The following is a 25,143-nucleotide window of genomic DNA, read 5'->3' as shown; positions in this document are numbered from 1 at the left end:
AAGGTCTTATGGGAAGCCAAAAGATTCTTAAATACAATTGAACTCGCAATGTATATGCTCACACATAGCAAAAAAACCATCTATTTTACCAAAGAATATATATTGCATACAGGAGTTTGGCACTGGCCACTTAGGATGAGATAAAAATAGATTCCATGCCACCAATTAATTAGCTTCAGATAGGAAAGGAATGTGCTGAACTTTCTGGAATTCAAGAGCTTGCAAAGAGAGAAGATAGTGTATAGACAGAGCATGGGTACTAGACTCAGACAAATCTCCACTCTGTCTCTGACCACTTATAAAACCTTGAAAAATCATCTCACTTCTATATGAACTTTAGTTTTCTTGCCTGTAAAATAAATCACATGTATGTATTAAAACCTAAATTTCTTGTAAAGATGAAGTAAAAATCCAAGTAAAAATAGGAATGGACCTATAAAGTACCTAGTCCAGGGTCTTAAGCACTAAGAGTACCCAAGAAGGGTACCCACCTCCTATCTCCACTCCAATTCCTTGGAAGGAAAGGAGAATTTGCTGGGACTGCTAGGATTTCAACATTCACTGAGATGTTGGATGAATATCTATTGCTCATTTCCATTGAATTATCACAATTTTGTTGAATTTTTCAGGCATCCGACCACAGCATATCCCAGAAAAAGCAAATACAGGCATGTTATTGCAGTGCTGATACCATTCGCCAGTGACTGCTGCACTAAGAAATCAGCAGAGCCTATTAGCACCATGGCAGGTGACTTCAATGGTTGTCAGGTGCAACATAATGTATTTTCATTTGTGTCGTGGTGCGGGAATCAATGAGAAAGAACAAGGCAACAGCTTGAGTCACAGAGGAGAAAAAGGGGAGAATATTGGATGAATTGCATTCATCCGGGATGCAGAAGTTTTATACAATTAGAAGTGGCAGGAAAGGAAATATACATAATTATAGTCTGCATACAACTGGGAACAAATGGAAAGAGTGGCGGTGGTGAGGGAGAAGAGAAGTGAAATCTGAGAAACTGGCCGCTCTGCATTCCAGACACAGGGAGATTTCCTCTGCAAACAGCGCTCTGGCTAGACTTGCCAGTTCTGTGTATGACAAAGCAGAAAACAAATGCACTGATTAAAGTGCTGAATTCATCCTCAGACTCCAATGCAACTACGAGGGGAGCATCAGTTGGACGGCAGTTGCCTGGCATTTTCAGGCAAACAATACTGGGCTAGGTGGCACACCCGGAGTAGCTACATGCATTTTCCTGGCTCATATGCTCAAAAACGGTAAAGTGGGTAGTAAAGGTTGAGTTTGATTAGAACAGAGATATTAGAAAACATGACACTCCGTTCCCTGTGGTAAGAACACAGAAGGCTCCAGTTGTGCTAAAATGGACCACCCACAACTTCCCTGGGGGAAATGCAATAGCACTTCTGTGACTTAGAGTAAAACCTCAGCCTTCCCTAGCAACGCTCATTACCGCATTATTGCAGATGTGTTACAGTCTAAATTGTGTTTCAGAAATCTAAGCAACTATACTTAACCAAGCCTAACATTTACACTGCCCCCCAGATACCAACACCACCACTGAATAACAGCAAGAGAGAAACAAGCTGCATTTCTCGTGGGTTACTGGAAGGGAATATATTATATTGTTTGGGACCTAGAGGCTGGCTTATTCCTACTCAGCTACCTTCAGTCCTTCTACCTGACTAATATTTCATTCCTTGTGTAATTTATAATAATTTCAAATATTTACTAAATGCTTAAGTGCTAGGGAACGAGAAAAGCATTTTATATGGATGACTATTTCCCATTCTAAAGTACAGGCTACCCTGAAAGCTGAAACCCTGGTTGATTCATGAGCTTGGGGACATGAGAGTTATTGGTTTTGATATCCTTAGAGAGTAGTGTTTCTCAAACATACGTGTGTCACCCGCACACATCTCCTGGGATTTTGTTAAAATGCAGACTGTGTTAGCCCGTCAGGTGTAGATCCTGAGAATATCCAGGTGATGCCCTAGAGCACATGGCACAGCAAACAGCAGATGCTTTATAAGTGTTACATGGACCAGGGTGAAGGTCAAGACACTTAGATGAGCCAACCATGCTCCAAATCCAAGGAATTGCACAGGCTAGCCAGTTTCCTCCAGCTCTAAATTACAACATACTGTTTAAGAACGTCAACTTTGGGATCCTATGGACCAGAGTTTGGGCCTTAACTTTGCCATTTATTAACTCTGACCTTGGATAAGTTAACTTCTCTGAACCTCTATTTTCCTGACTCTAAAATGGCTAGACTACTTCAGAAGGTAATTATGAGGATTAAATTAAACAACATACTTTATAGCACAGAGCCTGCCATCTGAGAGATAGTAAAAATGACAACCAATATTGTTATTATTGCTGTTTGTATAAGTATATCCAATTTTCAGTTTCTTTTTTTTAATAAAGAATTTATTTTTAAGTAATCTCTCTGCCAGCATGGGGCTCAGACTTACATCCCTGAGATCAAGAGTTGTGTGCCCTTCCCACTAAGCCAGCCAGGCACCCATCTAATTATCAGCTGCTAACCTTAGCAGAAGGAGGAGAACAATTTTGATGGGGGAAAGATTTAATGATTTATTAAGCTAATACATATTTATTGAGGGCTATTCTGAGCCGGGTATAGTCTAACACAGAGGATACTTTTTTTTTTTTTTTTTGAGAGTGAGAGAGAGAGAGAAAGAGAGAGAGTGAGAAAGAATCTCAAGCAGGCTCCCTGCTGTCAGCGTAGAGCTAGATGTGGGGCTCAATCTCATGACTGTGAGATCATGACCCAAGCTGAGATAAAGAGTAGGATGCTTAACCAACTGAACTATCCAGGTGCCACAAGGGTACCTTATTTTAAAATAAGTCAGAAAATCAGGGAACCTAGGTGGCTCAGTTGGTTAGGTGTCAGATCCTTGACATCATCGGCTCAGGTCACGATCTCACAGTTTGTGGGATGGAGCCCTACACCAGGCTCTGTGCTGACAATGCAGAGCCTGCTTTGGATTCTCTCTCTCCCTCTCTCTCTGCCCCTGCCCCCTCTCAAAATAAATAAACATTTTTTAAAAAATAAAAAAAATAAAATAAGTCAGAAAATGACACCACTTCCATGTGCCTGACATTCTGCTGGGAGGGAAAAACAATAAATAAACACATAAATAGCGATGAATGATTTTTTAAAATGAAACATCCAAATACATGACATTCTGGATAAAGCAAAACTATGGAGACAGTAAAAGATTAGTGGTTGCCAGGAGTTAAGGGGAGAGAGGAATGAATAGGCAGGGCACAGAGGATTTTTAGTGCAGTAAAACTATTCTGTATGACACTGTAATGGTGGTTACATGCCATTATATATTTGTCAAAAGCCACAAAATGTACAACACCAAGGGTGAACCCGAATGTAAATTATGGACTTTGGTAATTATGATGTGTCAATGCAAATTTGTCAATTGTAAAAAATGTGCTGTTCTGGTACAGGATGTTAATATTGGGGAAGTAAGTTATGCCTGGGGGAGGGCAGAGGGTATATGGGAACTTCTCTGTACTATCTGCTCAATCTTCCTGCGGATTTAAAACTGCTCAAAAAAAAATGAAGTCTATTAAAAAAAATAAAGTAGAGTGAAGGGGAGAGGGCGGCTGGCAAGGAAGGGGGGCATTTGAGATATTGTGATCAGGGAAGTTCCTTCTGATGAGGTGGAATCGTGCAAGACATGAATGATAAGGAGGAACCAACTATGCAAAACCATCCCTCACTTCTTCTCTGACATTGTCAGCTCACGTTGTGTCTGTAGACATGAAGGTTACACACAGTCTCAGAGGTAAGATGTGCAGTCGAAGTCGGCTGATGAGGGGCTCCACTCTGAGAGGCACACATTTCCTGCCCAACTGTATGTGTCCAACTCACTTTCTAAAGGGCAACATTTCAACAGGTACCTTCTAAGGAGAAGGTCTATGATACCACCAAGTGTACGGCCAGCTAAAACCATAGCTTCTTATAAATATCTGGCTTTTATAATTAAATCAGTGCACATTAATAATAACTGCCACTTACTTGGCACTCTCTAATCTATGTGCCATATATCTGACTCTCATGACCTCACTGATCACCAGGGGGAACCCATAGCAAAATATGGTTATTCTCCTTCTACACAGGAAGAAACAAGGCTTAAAAAGTCATATAAACTCTCCAAGGTCCTACCATTCTTAAAAACCAGAGCAAAGATTTGAACCCAGGTCCAGGCTGCCCAACAAGCTTGCAGCAAACTTCAGTCTTCCTGCTGACTCAAGAGTATAAACCTTCGTCTCCCCAACTGTGTGCTCTATCTTGAAGCAATCACGGGAGCAGGCTGAGTAAACCACGTGACATGAACTTTTATTACTGGAATGCAATAAGAATGCAAAGACACGGCTTCAAGGACACACACACGCATACATGCACACACATGCATATTTGGCCACACTTTTACCTTTCATCTTCTGATTGCTTCTCTACAATTTTTGAAATATTTTCATCATAGGACACAAAGGGAGTCATTAGTTAGCCATTGACTGACTACTGCGCATAAGAAATCTGCTATCTAGTTAAAGATGGAAAAAAAAACCATGCCAGGCTGCCACACCTCATAGCAGTTTGGGTGAAATCCAGATGTTTCCAGGGAAAGCTGATGAGGGCACTTTGGCATGATGTCAGAGGAGCAGTGCTGTTGAGAGGGGAGCACCAAGAGAGGGTAACTCGACCTCACGGCAAGGAAATCAAGGCTTGGAACAAGAAGGGGAGGAAGGAGGAACAGGTAGGTATTTGGAGTTAGTGGAAGAGGAGAGGTTTTAGAGGCATCAGGCTTGAGTTTTCATCTTGCTGTTTGCTCACTGGAGCATTGGTTTCTTTATAAAATGAGGACAGCAACACCAGAGTGAGGAGAGGCTAAATGTGATGTGCCTGCTCTTACACACGCCTGACACATAGCACACTCCCCACATACACTGGTTTCTTTGTTGGTATAAAGATTTTTTTTATTTTCAATCCACTGTTTAAAAAAAAAAAAAGGCATGTCTATTATCACTCTTGTTACTCCAGGTCATGCTTCATTAGTTTTATTTAAGCTCTTCATCTATACCAATAGAATTTTGACAAAAATGAAAAACAAAAAAACAGAAAAAGACATAAACCTTTCATTACTGGAAGTTTTTCTATCAGCCCTCTCCATGTCAACAGCAGTAAATAAGAATAGTTAACATTTGCTGAGCACTTACTGTGAGTCAGTCGCTATCTTAGACTGAATTCAAACTCACGATAACCTTGCTAGATAGGTGCCATTATCATCCCCATTTCACAGATGAGGAAACTGCAGTGCAGCGAAGGAAGTCATGTGCCCAAGTCTCACATTTAGTAGGTGGTAGAAGCAGGATTCAGAACATGACCCCATAGCTTTGTGGATGAGTATTTACCAGGAGAGGAATACGTACCCAAGTTGATGATTTGTCCCCTCATGAGAAGCCGTCAGTAGGCTGCAGAGCCCCCTTTTAGATCGGTACAGAACCTACTCTCCAATAGCAGAATCTTCTTACATTTCCAGTCAGATAAGCCTTTCATGTTAGCAGGGAGCAGACTGCCCAGCCAACAGCGAAGGCTATGAATTTCTTCTGACCTTCTGAGAAGATGCTTTTACATCTAGAGGCAGATGATTCCATTATTTCCACTTTGCTGTAAGCCTCAAAATTGCTGACGATTAGATAATTCAGCCCTCTGGGAAAATCCAGGTCCCGGTCTTAAGTCTCTAACCCTTATGCCAATTTGATAAGTGGTACAGACATAACATGGCTCTTTAGGTTGTCTAAATTTACCAGCTCTGAAAGATTTAATGCGGAAGGAGTCCATTATGGCATGGTCAGTCCAACATATTCTGGCACTTTACCAGCTTAGCGAGGCAGACTTAAATAGGAAGATACTAAAAAAAAAGGCATTTGGCAGAGCTATAATGGGTATCCAGCTTAGGGGACAGAATCTGTAGTTAGTTGACTTGGGAAATTCTGTATTACTTCCAGATAGAGCTTGTATCACTCTCTTCTACCCCCAGGCTCCTTTTAATGATTGGGGTATAAGTAGGTCAAATAAATTCAAATTCTGTAAATTCTCTGTATTTGTTATATGGGACGGGTGTGTCGACTGTGGAAAGCAGTCATAACCTTGGTCTAGATATCTGTTTCAAGTGTTCAATGAATGATGTTCAACCAGGCTTTGAACATGCTTGATTAGATCTCACATGACAGAGTGTTCCTTAAAGCTAATCACGAGTTGGGAGTGAAGCATGAGACAAGGCTGCATTTGCACGACTGCTTTTTCCCACTCTCCTTATTTCCTTACCCTTACCTCCTTAGTTCCATTCCCTTTGGCTTATGATTATTGGTTCTTACAGCGCTGGGAAGCACCTAAACCAGGAGGGGAACATTAACATGGAGAAAGGGTCTTACTCTGTATGCTTGTTGTCATGCTTGTTGCAGCGTGATGAGCGCTGGCTGGAGATGCTGAGTGTCTGCTCCAAGATGCCCCCAAGCATCTTGAGGCCAACGACCTAAAATCCTGACCTGCAAGTCAGCTTGGTTTCTTCTTTCATTATACTACTTTCATTACACTACTCTGAAGCCTCAGCAAGGACACAACTATTCAGGTAGGGGCAAAGTGTTGAGAGGCTGAGAACCTATAAAATTGTTACCACATCATAAGACGCATGATTCTCAATTTGTTCTAAACGCCAAATGAAGTCTTCTAAAATGGATTAAAAGCACTTAGAAGATCACAACCATGCCTTTTACTTCTCTTAGATTCTTCTTAAAGTGTCAGACACAAACCTAAGCACAAAATCCATGTCCATTCTACTTGTACAACTGAATGGGCTTAAACCAACAGGAACCTTGGTCAAACCACGTCCACTCAAATGTGGCTTGATCCACACTCAAGTATAAGCAGAGCTGATATTCAGCCAGACAGAGGGCTGTGCTGGTTATTTTTCAGCTGGCATCTGTTCTGATTGGTATCTCTGCTGGGCTAGGTGTACAATATTTTGAATACCATCTATGATCATTAGTATTCATTTCTAACTTATTGGTACAATTCATGCCATTATCATATATGAGTTTTTAGTCCTTGCACATTCGGATAATATTCAGTTACTAAGGATCACTGAGTCATAGAATACTTGGATTGGAAGGCATGTTGAAAGACATCTATTCCCACTTTCTAGATACAGAAATCCCCTCTTTAGTCTCTCCACAAGAAAAGCACCCAAGAAATGGAAGCTGAGTACTTATTAAAAACAAATCACATTTTCTGCTTTTATTTTACATTGTTTGCAATTGCAAAAAAAGGAATCATTTTTTACAATCACAAGGGACTCCAAAAAATTGTGAAGACTAGAATTATTACAATATTGGTCCATGAAGGAAATTTTGTGCTCTCTCCAGTTTTGCTACATTGGTCCATAGATCAAAGAAGAGATTCACATAAAACCCAACCACTGTTTATCTCAAACTGTTAATAGTCTGGTCCAAATCACCATTATCTCATCTGGTTTTTTGCAATTGCTTCCTAACTGGTCTCTTTGCTTCCACCCATTACCCCTTTCAGTCTATTCAACATGGCAACCAAGGTGATCCTATTAAAATGTCAGGTCAGGCCACTCTTTGGTTCAAAACCCTCAATGATGGGGCACCTGGGTGGCTCAGTTGGTTAAGCATCTGACTTTGGCTCAAGTCATGATCTCAAGGTTCATGAGTTCAAGCCCTGCATTGGCAGTGCAGAGCCTACTTGGGGTTCTCTCTCTCTCTCTCTCTCTCTCTCTCTCTCTCTCTCAATAAACAAATAAACTGGGAAAAAAAAAAAACCCTCAATGACTTTCAAAATCTGGCCACCCCATTTATTTTGTTTTATCTCCTACTCCTAATCTCCTGTTGTTTCTGGAATACACACTGTGCACTCATGTCTAAGAGCCTCTCTGTTCTTGCTGTTCCCTTGGCTCGGAAACTTGTCCCCCAAATGTTGCTTCAGTTCCTTCCATTGTTTACTCAAATATCTTCTCAGCAGGCCTAGGCTAGCCCACCTATATAAAAACTGCACTCTCACTTCACTCCCTATACCCTTCCCAGCCTTATTTTCCTCTTCAGCCCTATCATCTTACATACATATTGTTTCCCCCACTGAGGATCAGGACCTTTGTCTATTTTGTTCACTAGCATATTGTCAAGGCCTAGAATAGTGTATATCATATAGTAAGCACTTAGTAATCAGTTACAGAAGGAAGGAAGGAAGGAAGGAAGGAAGGAAGGAAGGAAGGAAGGAAAGAAGGAAGGAAAGAAAAAAGATGAAAGAATGGCTCAAGTTTTAGAAGGATCTGTTTTCTGCTTTTCTTATGGAAAAAAATTAAAATTCTTCAGACTTCTAAAAGATCAGAGTAGGAAGCATTTACAGTTACTTATTGGAATTATTTCTATCTTTTAAAATGTGCATATCCAAGGGTAAGGAAAGAAGGAAGCTATCAGGGATTACTCCCTATCTCTGATTTTAGATATCACTTAAATACTTTTTGTGGTATTATGTTTTAAGATTGTATTCATTCATTCAACAACATATTTATTGAGAACCTGCTATCTGCAAGGCCCTTGGATTAGCCTTAAGGGGATCTGAAGTTACACTAAACATATTCCCTGGAGTACATAAAGAAAAAGTGTAACATCAGGCATTGGTTCTCAACAGCTGTACAAGAGAATCATCCAGGAAACATAAAACAAACCAATGCCTGGGGCCTGGTTCCAGAAATTCTGAAGAGCAAGGGAAACATTTGAAATACTTCCCAGGTGATTCTAATGTCCATCCCAGGTTACCACTTTTTTTTTAATTTTTTAAGCTTTATTTTTGAGAGAGAGAGAGAGAGAGAGAGAGAGAGAGCGAGAGCATGAGTGGGGGAGGAGCAGAGAGAGGGAGACACAGAATCCGAAGTGGGCTCCAGGATCTGAGCTGTCAGCACAGAGCCCGACACAGGGCTCGAACTCACCAACCGAACCATGAGATCATGACCTGAGCCGAAGTCGGACGCTTAATCAACTGAGCCACCGAGGCACCCCAGGTTACCACTTTTATATGCCATCATATAAAAGGCATATATATTCAGGGAGCGACAGCCAGAAGTCTTAAGGGAATTCCAGACAGGAATCACTTCTAGTCAGAGCAATGTTCCTCAAACTGTGTTCCAAAGAACAGTAATCATTTGTGGAAGGCTAATACGTGGGGTTAGGGAAAAAAATAGCCTCATGTTTGAATAAAGTTGGAGAATTATTTGTTCCTTATGCCCCTTCTTAGAGATTCAGTGTCCCAGGGAATCTCTCTGGACTCAAGTGGGTTAAGGAAGATGCGGTAGAGATTCTAGTAAGAGACTTTTTAGGCTGAGGCCCTATTAAACAGCCATGCAGGGTCTCTGGAATTGTAATCATGCTTGGGCTTCATGTCACCACATAGCTCTATATATGCACATTTATCTTACCCAGAGAGAGCTGTAACCAAAGCCAGTTCTTTGCCAGGAAAACAAACTAGCTGGAGAAGTATACCAATAGCTACATTTTTTGAAAATGCTAACACGACTGGATGAAGTATGCTCAGGTTGGCCTTCATGACCCTTCCCTTTGGATACTCCTACCTACCTGTCCTCTTTGTATTATCCTCACATTTCTGGACCACACTTTTGCATTTGTTAATCTATCGAGTTCATACAAGGTTTCCGTTGTCAGTCTTGTTAAATCATTTGGAAGAGAGAGAAATCAAGTTTTGCTTTATTTTGCTAAGTTAGGATCTATAACCGACATTATCTGAATTTCATAACTGTGTTTGGCTTACCTGACTTCCTCTTTGGCTGATACTATGTATCTTAATTTAAACTAAACAAACAAAAGATTAATAAAGGACATGGAATAAATAAACTATGATCTATATAATGGCATACTTTGCAGAATTAAAAATATGGAAAAAAATGTTCACCATACAATAAAAATATTTGAGTGGATAAAAATCTATTCACAATATAATACAAAATACATCAAAGTTATATTTATAAAATAAGATTGGGTGCTATTTATTTTCTTTTACTTATTTTATATGTCTTAAATCTTCCAAGGTGAATATATATTAATTTCCAGACAGAAAACAATAAGGCAATTTATAGGCAACAACTTGTGTTTTTAATGAAAACCAAATAAATAGAAATCAGTTTTCTTTACACCCTCCTCCAATAAACATGCTACTTGTCCAGATTTTACTTTCAGATTGAAATTGGCGTAACTATTCACAGTTGAATGTTCCCAGATTTTTTAAGAAAAAAAGAGTAATGCTGATAAAATACTTTGGAACCACAAACTGTGAAATAGATAAACAATACAGAAAACACAAGATGGTGACCTTTCCCTGCTCATTTTTTTTCTTGCTAGAAAGATGTATTTCTCCTTGTTTACTGCTCTTTTGGGGATCTTTTTTGTTTTGCTTTTTCGTTGTTGTTTATTTTTACTTCAAAGCAAAAAAAGTGTTTGCTGACCAGTAGAAAACTTGTTGAAGTCAATCATTCCTTGAAGACTTTCTATGCATAATTGCCTTGCTGAAAAGTTTCTCAGAAAAGAGGTTAGTGACTTTACTGTGCAATCTGTGCCGTATTGATTGCCCCCAAGCTCTTTCTCATTTTTGCTTATGAGCATTTTTATATTAATGGCTTTTATGGTAGAGGAAATTACATACATGAACTCCTCACAGGGGCACCACGAATACCTTGCTGTTTTACGTATTGACAACAGTATGATGAGAAAGTGTTTGCTAACACACGTGACACAACAATAGGAGACCTGCTTCATTTCTCCTGATCTGATTGGATAATCAATCATGTTTGGGTTCTAAATACGCGCAACAGATAAAGAGTCCAAGAAATGACCCTTCTGTGAAACAAATGCTTTTTGACCCATAGACCTTCCACACAACTTTCCAGTGCTTTGCAAATATTTGCTAAGAGTTATGCATGTGCAGAGAAAAATCAGGTGTGGAGCAATCTCCCCAGTCACCCTTCCAATTAAGGGAAATGGAGGATGAATGATCTCAAGTGCACTGGATAAACAAACCTCAAAGAAACGTTCCCACTGATACTCATATTATTGGGAACGTCCAAAATGGAATCTTTGATGAATAAAATTCCAACACTGTGTGGAACTAAACACGCAGATTTTTTTGCCAGTAATTATACATAAGATCCCAGACCATCACTTATAAATTTCCAATTGTAATAAGACTATTAAATAAAGGAATGTAAATTAATTCATTTATCAGTTGTGAGAATGATCAGCCTTGGAATGACAGATGGGTTACTTGGATCACAGTCACAGCTCTGTGCAATCCCCTGGCACCCCACCTTTCCCCTCTTTCCCATTATGCCCCACTAAAGACAAACCATTCATCTCTTCCATACCTTCAGGCTTGCTCCCAGGATTATGGGGCTGAGAGTCTTCAATGTGGTGCTCTATGTATCCCTAATACAGACCGTTTTATTCCTAAATCGTCATTCCCCCTTGCTTTTATTTCTTTAATTGCATTAAAAAATTTGTTCCTCTTAAGGGTTAAAGTTATGTCTTCTAAACCCTCCTTTTTGAATGGATCTACTGGATTGATCCTTTGTTCACCTGGACTTATGTTTCTAAAGGTAGACTACACAGAAGATGATACAGTTAGGGCCTTAGTATTCAGAATACTTTTATGGGGTGACAAGAAGGAATAAGCCTAGAGCCCCAAGCATTGTTTAACCTGTAAAACACTTCAGTGGTAGCTGGAAAAGGATCTGAGCCAGTTGAGGAAAGAGAGACACTATTTTGTTTAAGTTAAATTGTCTTTCTTTTTCTGTACTATTCCTTAAAATTACTCATCACCTCAAATACACTGACAGAGTAAAATATGTTTTCCTCATGTACATCCAAATATTAAGTGTTTAAGAATAGTGGAATTAGGGATGATTTTATAATCCTTGTGATTATAGTAAATCATAATTTTAAAATATACTACAGTAGGTAGTTAATTTTATATGTAGAAAAAACTCCACATTCTAAAATATAACACATATAACCTTAAATTTTCTCTATTGATAATCATCATAGTGTATAGGTGTTCATATGTAATCTTTTCCAAAGGAACAAATTTTACCAGAAGGGTAAAAACTTAGGCTTTGTTTCATTATTTGAATCATTGGCAAAGAAAAAGTGTGTCATACTTTCTTAGCCTCAGAGAAGTTTCAAAATCACTGATGATTTATTTGGCTTATTGGTTTGTTTTTCTTATTTCTAAAGCATTATGAGAAGCAAAAGAATGTCATCAGTGATTCTTGTCTGTGATTCTAAGACAGTTTTGTGTCTACTTAGATATGTACCTCATAAACTTATAAAAGCATCAGCCATCACAACAATCCTCACAGCAGATTTATCATGATCCCTAAGTTTATTTTTTCTAATATTCAATAACTTGAAGAGCTCTGCATACACAGGGCCTTTGAAGAATAGATTCTCATAATTGTATTGTTTGAAGAGTTCCCAGAATGAGCTCTGAGATACTAAAGTCTAAAATATAAATAAACTGGAAAAAAAGTGAGATGGACAATGATATTTTGAGAAATGACTATCAGTAGCTCATCTGCTTGATCCTTGAGAGGCAGTAAAGTAACAGAAATATTATCTAGCTTGGCTGCTCATAGAAGTCTTCTGTGACATTATATGGAGCCTCATTTACTTGGAGAATGTCCTCTGTCATTACTCTCTGCTTTCCACAATCTCTTGCTTATGATCATTAGTTTATTTTTATATCAGTCTATCTATGGAAACAACTGAAAATCAAACAGGAGAAAAGATTAAAGAAATGGGAATGAGCAGGCTACCAATGAGAAAGTTTGGGGGATGGAGGCCTAAAAATGCTCTTCAAATGCCTAAAAAGCAGTCATACGGAAGAGGGGTTTTGAGCATAATTTTCATGGTGTTAGAAGGCAACAATTAGAGAGAAGGTTTTGGAAGCTATGTGTCAGTTCAATGTAAGTGAATATGGGATGGTCCAGTTAAATCCAAGGGGAATTCAGACTTGTTTGTGTGTATGTGTGTGTGTGATGTGTTGTTGGGAATGGTGAGTCCATAAGGATCTATTGGCATGAACTGACTTCTTGGTAGGCTTTTTTGTTTTGTTTTGTTTTTTCTATTTCAGGCTGAAGGAGAAGGGACAGGGATATATTAAGAACGTAGAAAGAGGGACACCTGGGTGGCTCAGTCAGTTAAGTGTCAGACTTTGGCTCAGGTCATGATGTCATGGTTCATGGGGTCAAGCCCTGCATTTGGCTGTGCACTGATGGTGTAGCTTACTTTTCCAGACTGTCTCTAGAGAAAGGAACTGAGGGAAAAGAGCTTTTTATGAAAAGCTCCATTGGGAAGGAGGGGCTTAGAACATAGCTGCATAGGCCCCTGCTCAGTGACAAAGTGAGTCATAAAATTGAAGAGGTCATCTCCCACTTGCTGTACAGAATTTACCTCAACTTGGTCATTCTGATTTGGGAATCATCCAGCAGAACCTCTTTTAATTCTGACGTTAGTGTTATCAGAATGGGCAAGGCCACAGGAAATCATAAGACACTGCCTAGGCAGAGCAATGCCTCTCAAACTTAAATGTACATACAACTCACCTGAGGGTCTTGTGAAAGCACTGTTCTAATTCAGTGAGTCTGAAGTGAGGCCCAAGATTCCACATTTCAAATAAGCTCTCCAGTGATGCTGATGGGGCTGGTCCAGCAACCTCAAGGTAGGACTTTGATAGAGATTTTATAATGAGAAGAAACTAACAAGGAGAAGCTAGAGATGCTGAAAAACAGGATCCAAAGCTGACATTGTGGTTTATGAATACTCTGGAACTATCCTCCACCTACCATCCAGAAATACTGGAGGCACTGCAGTCAGTCTAAGCATTTTAGGAAGATATATATGGGGAAAGGACAGTAAATCTGTGTTGTTGGTATAATATGCCTCCATGGTACCCCCCAAAAAGAGCAAAGAAGAGTCAAAGTTGACTAACAAAGTATGGACTAACTTGGATGATAGGCAGTTGCCTTCAGTGGAAGTGTTCAAATTCAACCTAAGAAATTCTTATCATAGGACTTATAGAAGACTCATTGAGATGATTGCCAAGGCTTGCTCTTACTCTACTGTCTTCTGATTCTACAGTGGAATCACCAAAGCTATAAAGGCTACCTGTAGTTTGTGTGTTTGTTTGTTTGTTTTGAAGAGGGCTTGTGTTGACTAACTCAAAGACAAATGCTAAAGTGAGCTAAGTTTAGCAAAGAGTGCTGCCAATAGTATTCGATTCCAAATCCATAGGCGTCTCTAAAGTCAACATGCCTCCCACGACCTTAGATTACACTCCATCCAGTTTGGGCAGATAAATGCCATTAGATGTAAGGGAAGACAACAAATGGATTGTACATATTAATTACCATTGCAAAGGAAGGAAGGAAGGAAGGAAGGAAGGAAGGAAGGAAAGAAAGAAGGAAAGAGGGAAGGAAGGAAGGGAAGAAGGGGAGGGGGAGAAGGAGGGAGGAAGAGGGAGGGAGGGAAGCAGGAAGAAAGAAAGAGAAGGAGAAAAGAAACTCCATTAAACAGTATTATCTGTAAGATGAGAAGAGCTAGATAAAGTAAAAGAAAGGCAACATGTTAATAATAAATTTGAACATTCTCCTCCCCAGATGTGGTGCCAAAAATATTCTCTCTAACCCTCTGGCCCAGAAATTGAAGCCTTTAAAATCTTAGTTCCTGTTTCATTCCAAGCTGCCAAAGCTTTTAGATCAGACTCACAGATGGAAAAGACAAAAGCAATAACCGAGTTAATTTACAAATGTAGCTTTTGTCTTTGTAGATGAAAGCTTGACTGTCTCACAAACATTGAAAAAGAAAAATAAGATTATCTGCTCTTTGTCTGAGAACAGCTTAAGAATGGACCTCAAATAAACGAAAGTTCCTGCATCCCTACTGGGTGGAAAGGACTTACTAGAGGCTAGGGATGCACAGGCAAGGCCTGGTTTACAGTCTGATAGAGGTTACAGACAGATACCCCCCCCCTCCCAAAAATAATATAGCATGCTAACTACTGAAAAAAGAGCTGTAAATATAATCTTGAATCACAGATAAAGGAGGAATCCTCCTCCTTTCCCCTGGGGTGGGGCCTGGAGAAGACTTTACGGAAGAGAGGACATTTGAGCTGGGCCTCAGAAAAGGAAGAGACCTTTCTGGGCAGAGGAAAGAGTAAATAGCAGAGAGGAGTAAAAATGCAAGGCAGGAACTGAGAAAGGTGGACTTGACCAGTGGTGTATACCAGGGCAGCTTGGCTGGGGCTGGAGATGTCCATTTGTGTCTGCCTGCCTTGGCATCCCCGCCAATCACTCCTTCCCAGTTTCCTCTGAGCACTTCCTGCTGACATCTTTGAGGACTTGCAGTCAAAGCCATGGACTTTCTCTACCTCAGAGGTTTTACTGGCAACCTCAAGCATGGCATAATTTGAGGACAACTACCACCCCCCTCACACTCTGGTATGAGATTTTAGAATCCAGGTATTAAGCCCAATTCTGACACCTGCTTATGGCAAGTCTTCAAGCTTTCCTTGCTTAACTTTACTATCATGAGACAGAGGTGAGATAAGTTGCTTTACTCCAAACGTTTTTTCGAGTGAACATCATTTTGAAGGAGAAATTGGGAACATCTCTCAGAGCTATGCTTTCTTTTGTCATATCCAAAGTCTGGAGGCCATCTCCAGCTGGGTGATTTTTCAGCAGGGGCAGAGAAATGGAGTTTAGCAACCTGGCATAAACAGCCCTCAGTCCAACTAGGCAAGGGCTTCTCCATAACTGTTGGGGGAGGTGGTTGAGATGGGTTGGGAGAACAAAAGAAATCCGTTGGTTGTTTCAGACCCAGATGTTTTATGGTCATTTATGATCAATGGGTAAGAAGAGCTTAATGGAGATCTTCTGACCTCCCATAACCACACAGGAACTGTGGCATCTGTTTCCTGTTACCACTCCATTTTTGCCCATGTCATCTCCATACTCCCTAGGTGAGGGACACGTGGAAACCTATTCTGCCTTTGAAATTCATGGTTCAATTCATGCCTTTGAAATTCATTTATTAGTTCAACAAGATTAAATCAATACACACACACACACACACACACACACACACACTCAAAGCTGAAAAAAACATTTTGAGGTTTCAAGAGACTAAAAAAGAGTCCATATTCTTCCTTATAAGCATTCCTTGTGATAATTGGAGAGTTTGCCAAAAGACTTCCAGAACCCATATTTCATCTACCCCAATGGAAGTAATACACAAGAAGTAGTCTACATCTTCCCCTGCTGAGAATCATTTGCTTGGTGTGTGCTCTGGATAAAAACTAGATGGTAGGAAAAATGCCACCCTGCCTGAGCTGGCCAGCATGCTTCCAATCTGCTGCCCAGACTTCTTGCCTAACAAGCTGCCGATAGGAGAGGCTACATTGTCGCTCAGAACCTAATGGGCTATTCTCCCTGATGTATCATTCACTGGGAACTACAGTCTATGAGGCTGACTCTTATATTTTATTTGTGAGTCATTCAATCTCAGAATTTTTCCCAGGTATATTCATAGGCTCAAAATGTCTACATTGCCACATACTCGGCTCTGAACTACCTATCAGTATGGTGAATTTTGGATTCACCTTTGAGACAAGCCAAAGATGCTGAGACATTTGCTTCCCTACATTTTGTGGGTGACCAAAGCATATCACAGCAGCCCACAAAAAAAGTGCTGGGGTCAAGATAAAGAGGCTCAGGTTCTAGGACCGCACATACCAATATGGGCTCAGGGAGTATTATCCTCTCAGACCCCATCTGTAAAGTTGGGGGATGGGCTTCCAGCACCATCTGACTGTAACACATTAATTTTATATTTCTGGTCAGGTGGACTAAGGAAATGTGATTGGACATGACCTGAATATTTCAAACATTCCCTCTCTTAAACCTCTCAGTCTCTTTCAGCAATCCGTCGCTGACTTCAAATCCAGTCATTGCTTTTGTTTTCACACATTCCCAAAATGATATGTATACCTTTCCCTCATATTCCCTAATAGGAGGATTTAATATGCATTTAGCAAATTAATTTTCATGAAGAAACTTCTTTCCTTAAAATGATGAGAGCTTTCCCCAATGGATAGCAGGCTGAGTAATAAATACTGTAAGAAATTGTACCTTTTTAAAAAAACTAAGTTTCTTGGGTGCCTGGGTGGCTCAGTGGGGTCAGCATCTGACTCTTGGTTTTGGCTCAGGTCATAATCTCATGGTTGGCAGGATCAAGGGCCACATCGGGCTCTGCGCTGACAATGTAGAGCCTGCTTGGGATTCTCTCTCTCCCCCTCTCTCTCTCTCTGCCCCTCCCCTGCTTGCTCTCTCTCTCTCTCTCTCTCTCTCAAAATAAAAAAAAATAAGCATTTTTAAAAAGCTAAGTTTCTGCTTAGTTTAGCCATGCGATATTACATACAATAAGTCTGGGCTTTGAAACATGACCAGAATAGAGCTAGAACTCCAATTCTGCTGCTGTGGTCTGAAAGAATATAGATAGAGTCCGTCACTTTCCCTACTGGGTTTTGGGAATCACAGCCCCTGCACTGGGAGGCTATTTTACAGATGAGAGATAATGTAGACAACACACGGAAGGCAGTGCCTGTCACAGTGTTCTTACTGGTGGGAAAACTGTGTCTCCAATCTTGGGCACTAGCAAGGTTGTTAAATAAGGAGAGAAGATCTTAAGTAAAAACTAAATACAAGCAATGAAAAAAGAAACACACACACACACACACACACACACACACACTACCTCCTACCTCCAACCTTAAGAATCATGGATCTCAGAACCAGCAGGGACCTCAAAAAACCTGGCCAGATTGGCACTGCCTGGCACAGTGCTCCATTGCCCGTGGTGGAAACGATATGTTTGCTAATTCTCTTTGGAGCGATAGGAAAATGGGTACATGCCTTCTATCCCAAAAACCTATTCTGTGCAGAGAAGTCAAATGTTGCCTGATTTAGGTGAAGAAAGTCATAGTTGACCAGGATTGAAATGTTGGAGCTTCACAGTTGTTGGTGAGCAGCCCACTGAGGAAAAAGGCCTCCCTCCCAATTCCTTTCCAAATGCAAGCCAAATTCTAAATCTTACTGTTGTCAAGTGGCATGGGCACAAATAAATATGCACAGCATGGCTTCCTTGTGCCAACTGGCATGTAGATGTAATCATTTCACACAGCACGCCCTCTGTCAGCCCAAGGGCACTGAGCAAAATACAGCAACCAGGAGCTGGGAAGGCTGTGGAGCAGCGCAGGGAAACAGCAGGACAGCCCGGAACTGAGTAACCTGGTTGAGTGCTCCTTTCCACCTCGCCCGGAGCCATTCTATAGACTGATTGCCTACGGGATGAGACAATAGCTAAGTCATTTGGGAGAAAATGCCCTGAGCAGAAAGCTCTGAATGAGCGGTCCAATCATTGTGAGAGAAGTTTTTAATCCTCACTCTACCCTAAGCCACCCAAGGGATACAATACTATCTCATGGAAACAGTGAGGAGGGAAAAGAGGGAGCAGGAATCACCATTAAGTGAGGATATATGTGGAGTCTGAGGCCTCCAGGTAATTCTGAAATTCCATTCTTCCCTTTTCTTTGGAATTACAGATCCAGCAGCCTGTCTTGCTTCTGTCCCTGACTAACTGGAAGAACCGGTGCAAGTCACTTAACACACACACACACACACACACACACACACACACACACACTCTGTCTGTCTGTCTGTCTCTCTCTCTCTCTCTCTCTCTCTCTCTCTCTCTCATGGTGCTAGTTGTTTCCTTAGGGTGACCCCTGGTGGTCAACCTAAGACGATGGCAGGAGAGTAATTCCATAACATCTCTTCACACACACAGAGGGGCAACCCAACATCTTTCTGGATTATGACACTTGCAGCTGAAGCTTAATATATTAGAAACACGACCAATTTATAGTTCATACTTGGCTTGCCCCTTCCCATCTTTCTTTTCCAGCTGTTTATAGTTGCATAGTCAAAGTGTCACTCATAACACAATTCAATTAAATGAACATTACTTGTGTAGCAACCATGTGCCAGGTTCCCTGCTAGAAGCTCTAGGGGATCAAGAGAGAAATGACAGAATTCTTTCCCTCAGCTTGTGAACATTCTAAGTGGGGATGGGGGAGCATGAGAACAACCACTAATAATAAGGCAAAAGCCAAGCAAATACTAAATGAACTAGGAGAGCACTGAAGGAGGTTTCATCTTTTTTCTGACCAGACAAAAGAAAAGAAATAATTTTTTGAAAAGTCAAATATATTGCTCAAGTCAGGAACAGAAGTGCAGAATGGCATAGGTTTTCTGAAGAAGGGAAACACATAGACTGGAGGTTTGACAGGCTAATGATATTAGGAAGTTAGATGGCACACTAATTGTTTTTTCCTTTCCCCCTTGGGTTCTGATCCAAGAGTTAGTAAGTATTTACTCTGAAAGGAGCAAACAAATCGTCCCGGGTTAAAGAGGGCACGGTGAGAGATGCATTGCCTTCAAAAAGTTCTAAGTGTGTCACTAATTAAATGATGAACCCAGAGAAAATAACAAATATGGTTTTTTAACAGCTCTGGATCAAACTTCTAATCATGGCATTAAAATGTTTTCTTGGGGCGCCTGGGTGGCTCAGTCGGTTAAGCATCCGACTTCAGCTCAGGTCATGATCTCATGGTCCATGAGTTCGAGTCCCACATCGGGCTCTGGGCTGATGACTCAGAGCCTGGAGCCTGCTTCCGATTCTGTGTTTCCCTCTCTCTCTGCCCCTCCCCATTCATGCTCTGTCTCTCTCTGTCTCAAAAATAAATAAAAACGTTAAAAAATTAAAAAAAAGATAAAATGTTTTCTTGTTAGGTTTGATACTTAATAGCTGAACACAAGGAAGGTGCTACTAATACTGACTTAGGTGTGATGCCACAAGGCCTACTTAATTCCTTCAAAGTTCCCCTAAACAGTATGCCCTACAAATCGTTCTCCTTTTGTTTTGTACAAAAGGAGGTGGTGTTTACTTTGCTTTGCATTCTGCTTTTTAGCCAAAGGTTTTGTTGGTGTTTCATAGAGAGAGCCTGATTCATTACAAATGTGGTAAGCCAGATCTCCATTACGTGCTTTCTTTTGTTTGCCCAGAATACAGGGAGTGCTGGCCTCCAGAGGTATAAAGAACATAAATGGGTCACTCCTGGTGCCAACTCAGCACAAGGACGGGAGGCTGCAAGAAAAGTAGAGAAGTGAGGTCTGATAACTTCACCTCCCTCCCCACTATCAATACAAGCTCGTGAGTTGTTTTCATGGCACATCAGATTTGAGCCTTTTTTTTTTAATGTTTATTTGAGCCTTTTTTGATAGCCACTTACAGAGGTTGAGAAGCAATCATGACTAGTTGCCAAAACTGCATGTTGGAAAACGTAATTATTTCATGGAGTTCCGAAAGCACGTTCACGAGTGCATAATCAGTTTTAAGATTGGGTTAGCACAGTATTTGAAGATAAATTAAATACGAAAACACACTGCATCTTGAGCCAGATCAAGATGGCATTATGAAGCTAAGTGGTTTACACTCCTGTTTTTCCCATCTCGTCTCTAGAGTTGATGTCAAAAATTAGTGGAACGCATTGATGATCTTTATAGAAACACATATAGGGTACATATCTCCTTGGCAAATGTGGAAATTTCTCTATTAAAAAAATGGGGTGCCTGGGTGGCTCAGTCAGTTGAGTATCAGACCTTAATTTCATCTCAGGTCATGATCCCAGGATCAGGGGACCAAGCACCACATCGGGCTCCGTGCTGAGTGTAGATCCTGCTTAAGATTCTCTCTCTCTCTCTCTCTCTCTCTCTCTGCACCCTCCGCACTCACACTCTCTCTAAAAAACAATTAAAAAACATATAAAAATAAATTTAAAAAATTAAAAAACCCTTCCCAAATGAAATTAAATTAAGAACTAATATAAGTCCTTGCTAAAATGAGGCTTATATGTTCAGAAAGGCAGGTCAGTCCTGTTTTTACTCCTGTGAGCACAGAAACAATTTAAATGACTATACAAATGTTAACTCACAAATATGAATCCACATGGGTCATCCATGTACCCATATTTTGGTGAATATATTTTGAAAATCCTCCCAACTTTAATCACTGCTACAGAAAAGCTAAACAAGAATAGAATAAGAAAGAGAAGGAAGAGAAGAAGGAGTAGGAGGGGGGGGCATCATTTCTCGAGGTGTTTATATTTTCTTCATATAGGAATGGAAACAATAAAATGGCTTCTATACTGTAGAGCTCAACTTTTCTCTTTAAACTTTTAAAAATTATTTTTCATCACAAAATAATTATATGGCATCTTTCTTTTTTGAGGGCAATATTGGAAAAAATGAACTCTGTAACAAGGAGAAAGTTGGTTTTAAGCAGTTCTACCGATCGTAGGCTATATGTGTATAAATGTGTTATTATATAAAGTTAATTTATTTTCTGATTAGGTGATATAGTCACATAGTTTGAAACTCAAAAGGTGTAAGAGACCTTTTAAAAAGTCTTTATCTCTTACCCTCCAGCCACCTGTACGCTCTCACAGAGAAACCATTTTGTCATGTGTTAATGTATTCCCCCAGAGATATTTTATGAATCTATTAGTAAAAGGAAAATAGATTGCATAATACTCCTACAGCCCTGTGCCTTTGCTTTGTCTGTCTAACAAGAGGCTGTTCCATATAGCAAATAAGAAGCTCTCTTGAGTTTCAGATATGTAGGCTTCCATTTTACAGATATACTATCATTTATTTGACCAGACACTGTTTTATTCAATCTTTTGCCCCTATAGATGATGCTGTGATAAGTGATTTTATATATTCATCTTTCATATGTCCAAGTACATCTGAGATCAATTCCTAGAAATAGAATTGTTGTATTAAGATATGTGTATTACCCACCATAAAGATTAAGTGAGTTTATTCTCAGACCAGCATTATACTGGGGTCTGTTTCACCTGCAGCTGTCAATAGAGTGTATAATACAACTTTCTCATCTTTACAAAATCTAAAAGTCTAAAGATAGTGTGTCAGGGTTTCATTTTTAACTTCCCTTTTTCTTTTTAAGTTTATTTATTTCGAGAGAGAGAACACAAGTAGGGGAGGGTCAGAAGGAAAGAGACAGAGACAGAGAGAAGTCCCAAATGCTTGGAGCCCAGAATGCTGAGCTCAATGCAGGGCTCGATCCCAGGACTGTGAGATCATTTTCTAATCTGAAGTCAAAAGTCAGATGCTTAACTGACAGAGCTGCCCTCGTGCCCCTCACTTGCCTTTTTCTTACTGTGAGAGAGATTGAGCATACTTCCAAACGTTTAAGAACCATTTGAATTTTCCTTGAAATTATAAGTTTTCTGTATTAGAAATAAAAATGGGAACTAATATATACAGTCTCTTTTAATATCTTCTTAAAAGTTGATAAGAAACACTAGTGGCAAGCACTATTGATTTTCAGAGAGGAATATGGATTCTATGTTTTTCCTTGGAGGCTGAATTGAAGAAAATAATCTCTATTCTCTGCAAAATTTTCTTTTTAAAGCCTGTATTTTTGCAAGCACTTTGTTAACATGAATGGGTGTCTAGATTATCCCAAGAAGTACTCAAGGTATAAAATATTTTTTAAAAAACTCAAAACATATTAAAAGAGAAAGGGGGAATTAAAAAATGAGAGTAAATGACAGGCAAAACAATTGTTAAATAATATACATATTTCCAGGCGCCTGGGTAGCTCAGTCAGTTGGGCATCCGACTTTGGCCCAAGTCATAATCTCATGGTTCGTGGGTTCGAACCCCGCATTGGGCTCTGCTGACAGCTCAGAGCCTGGAGCCTGCTTTGAGTTCTGTGTCTCCCTCTCTCTCTGCCCCTTCCCTACTCACTCTGTCTCTCTTTGTCTCTCAAAAATAAACAAACATTGAAAAACAATTTTTTTAATAAAAAAATAAAAAAATAGTATATATATATATATATATATATATATATATATATATATGCTTTAGAAAGCTAATGTCATGAATTGCAATTTTTCACAGGATCATAAGTTTAGGGAAAGGGTTAAAGATAGATAGATTGATAGATTGGCCACAAGTTTGGTAGATAAGATTAGATTGATGAGATTAGACAAATAAATTAATCCCCTCTTTTAGATGCATTCTATAATATTTTGTTTCCAAAGATCCACCCTTTTCTCTGACATGGCTGCAATGCCAAATGTACAAAATTTTCTAGAGCTGCTAGAAAGTTCTAGCTGCTTCTAAAGTTCACCAAGAATACGTAAATGATTAATTTCTTCAGAACATGACCCAGTACTTGGTTCGCGTTCTCAACTGTCATCACCAACAATATCAATCTTTTGCAAATACCCAGCATGTGATTTATTTGCATCAGTGATTAATTCCCCAAGAAGTTAATTAATCATCTACTGCCAAAATGAACAGTAAATATTTCTCAACACTTTCTGTTCTTAAGGATCACATCATATTCCTTAACAATATTTCTGAAAACTGGTCATAGTTAAAATAAAAAATTTAAGTGCTCAGTTCCAAGTTTCTCTCACTTTCCAAGAGAATCTCTAAAGAAAGTTTCAGGTGGATACAAGTTTGCCAAGTCCTTCCCTCTCAGAAATGGACCAGCTATAGGCATTCCAAATATGAATTAAGCATAAGTAGAAATTAGTCATGATTGAAATAGGTTTAAGTCAAACATTTATATATATATGTATACATACATATATATACACACATGTATATGTGTATGTGTACATATGTATGTATACATATATATACATATATATGTATACATATATATACATATATACACATATATATAAATATGTATATATACATATATATATATATATATGTATATATACAAAGTATTACATGACCATTGTGGAAGAGTTTTAAAACACAGAAGAGTGTAAAGTTGGGTAGTACGCTACTACTCGGGTGAAACAACTATTTAATATCTACTAAAATTTATATGCTAGGATACTCTAGGAAGAGCTTTGATCATTCACTTTTTTTAAAAAAAGAATGGGTTGGTACTATTATATCCTCACTGTACAGATAAGAGGTCCACAGAAAGGATTAGCAATTTACCCAAGACCACACAGCTAGTAAGTATAAGAGTCAGGTGTATATGGAGATATGGAGTTTGTGATATAAAAATAACATATCTTATATTTTGTACTTAACATTATATAATGGACATTTGTTCTAATTAATAGACATTTTGGGAAAATACAATTTTAATAAAGCATTAAAAACACTATCTTTTATTATATGGGTTATTTACAGTTTCATTGCTATCATAATAATACACTATACCATATATTATAGTGAAGATATTTATATATGTATATATTTAATTCATATCTCTGAATATTTTCCTAGGGCAGTTTCATGGGTGTAAAATTAGAAGGTCAAAAGATTTTATTATGTAAAATTATTTTCAAAAGTATAGAAATCTATACTCTCAAAAGCAATACACAGAAGTAACTACTTAACTCTATTATCACCAACATTGGAGAAGCATAAAAACATCCTTTGTCCATTTTGACAAAATGAAAATACTAGAAACTTTTTGTTAACTTTCTTATTAGTAGGAATATAGTTTATTGAAATTTGTGTAAGAGAATTTCAAATTCACATGTAATTTAAAAAAATAATACAGAGAGGTAGGTCCCATGTATACTTTAATCAATTACCCCCAATGGTAACATTTTTTTCAAAACTATTATCACAATCAGAATGTTGTCGTTTATATAAACACACTTATCTCACAAATTTGATGTGCACTTGTGTGTGTTTGTGTTTAGTTCTATATAATTTTATCACACGTAGAGATTCATGTGTCCACCATCACAATCCACATCCTCAATAGTTATATCATTACAAGGATCACTTTTGTTGTCCTTTAATAACCACACC

Source organism: Panthera tigris, chromosome C2 (assembly GCF_018350195.1).
Source record: "Panthera tigris isolate Pti1 chromosome C2, P.tigris_Pti1_mat1.1, whole genome shotgun sequence".
Classification (NCBI taxonomy): Eukaryota; Metazoa; Chordata; class Mammalia; order Carnivora; family Felidae; genus Panthera; species Panthera tigris.
The sequence above is the reverse complement of the archived record's forward strand: the minus strand, read 5'-3'. Positions refer to the sequence as shown.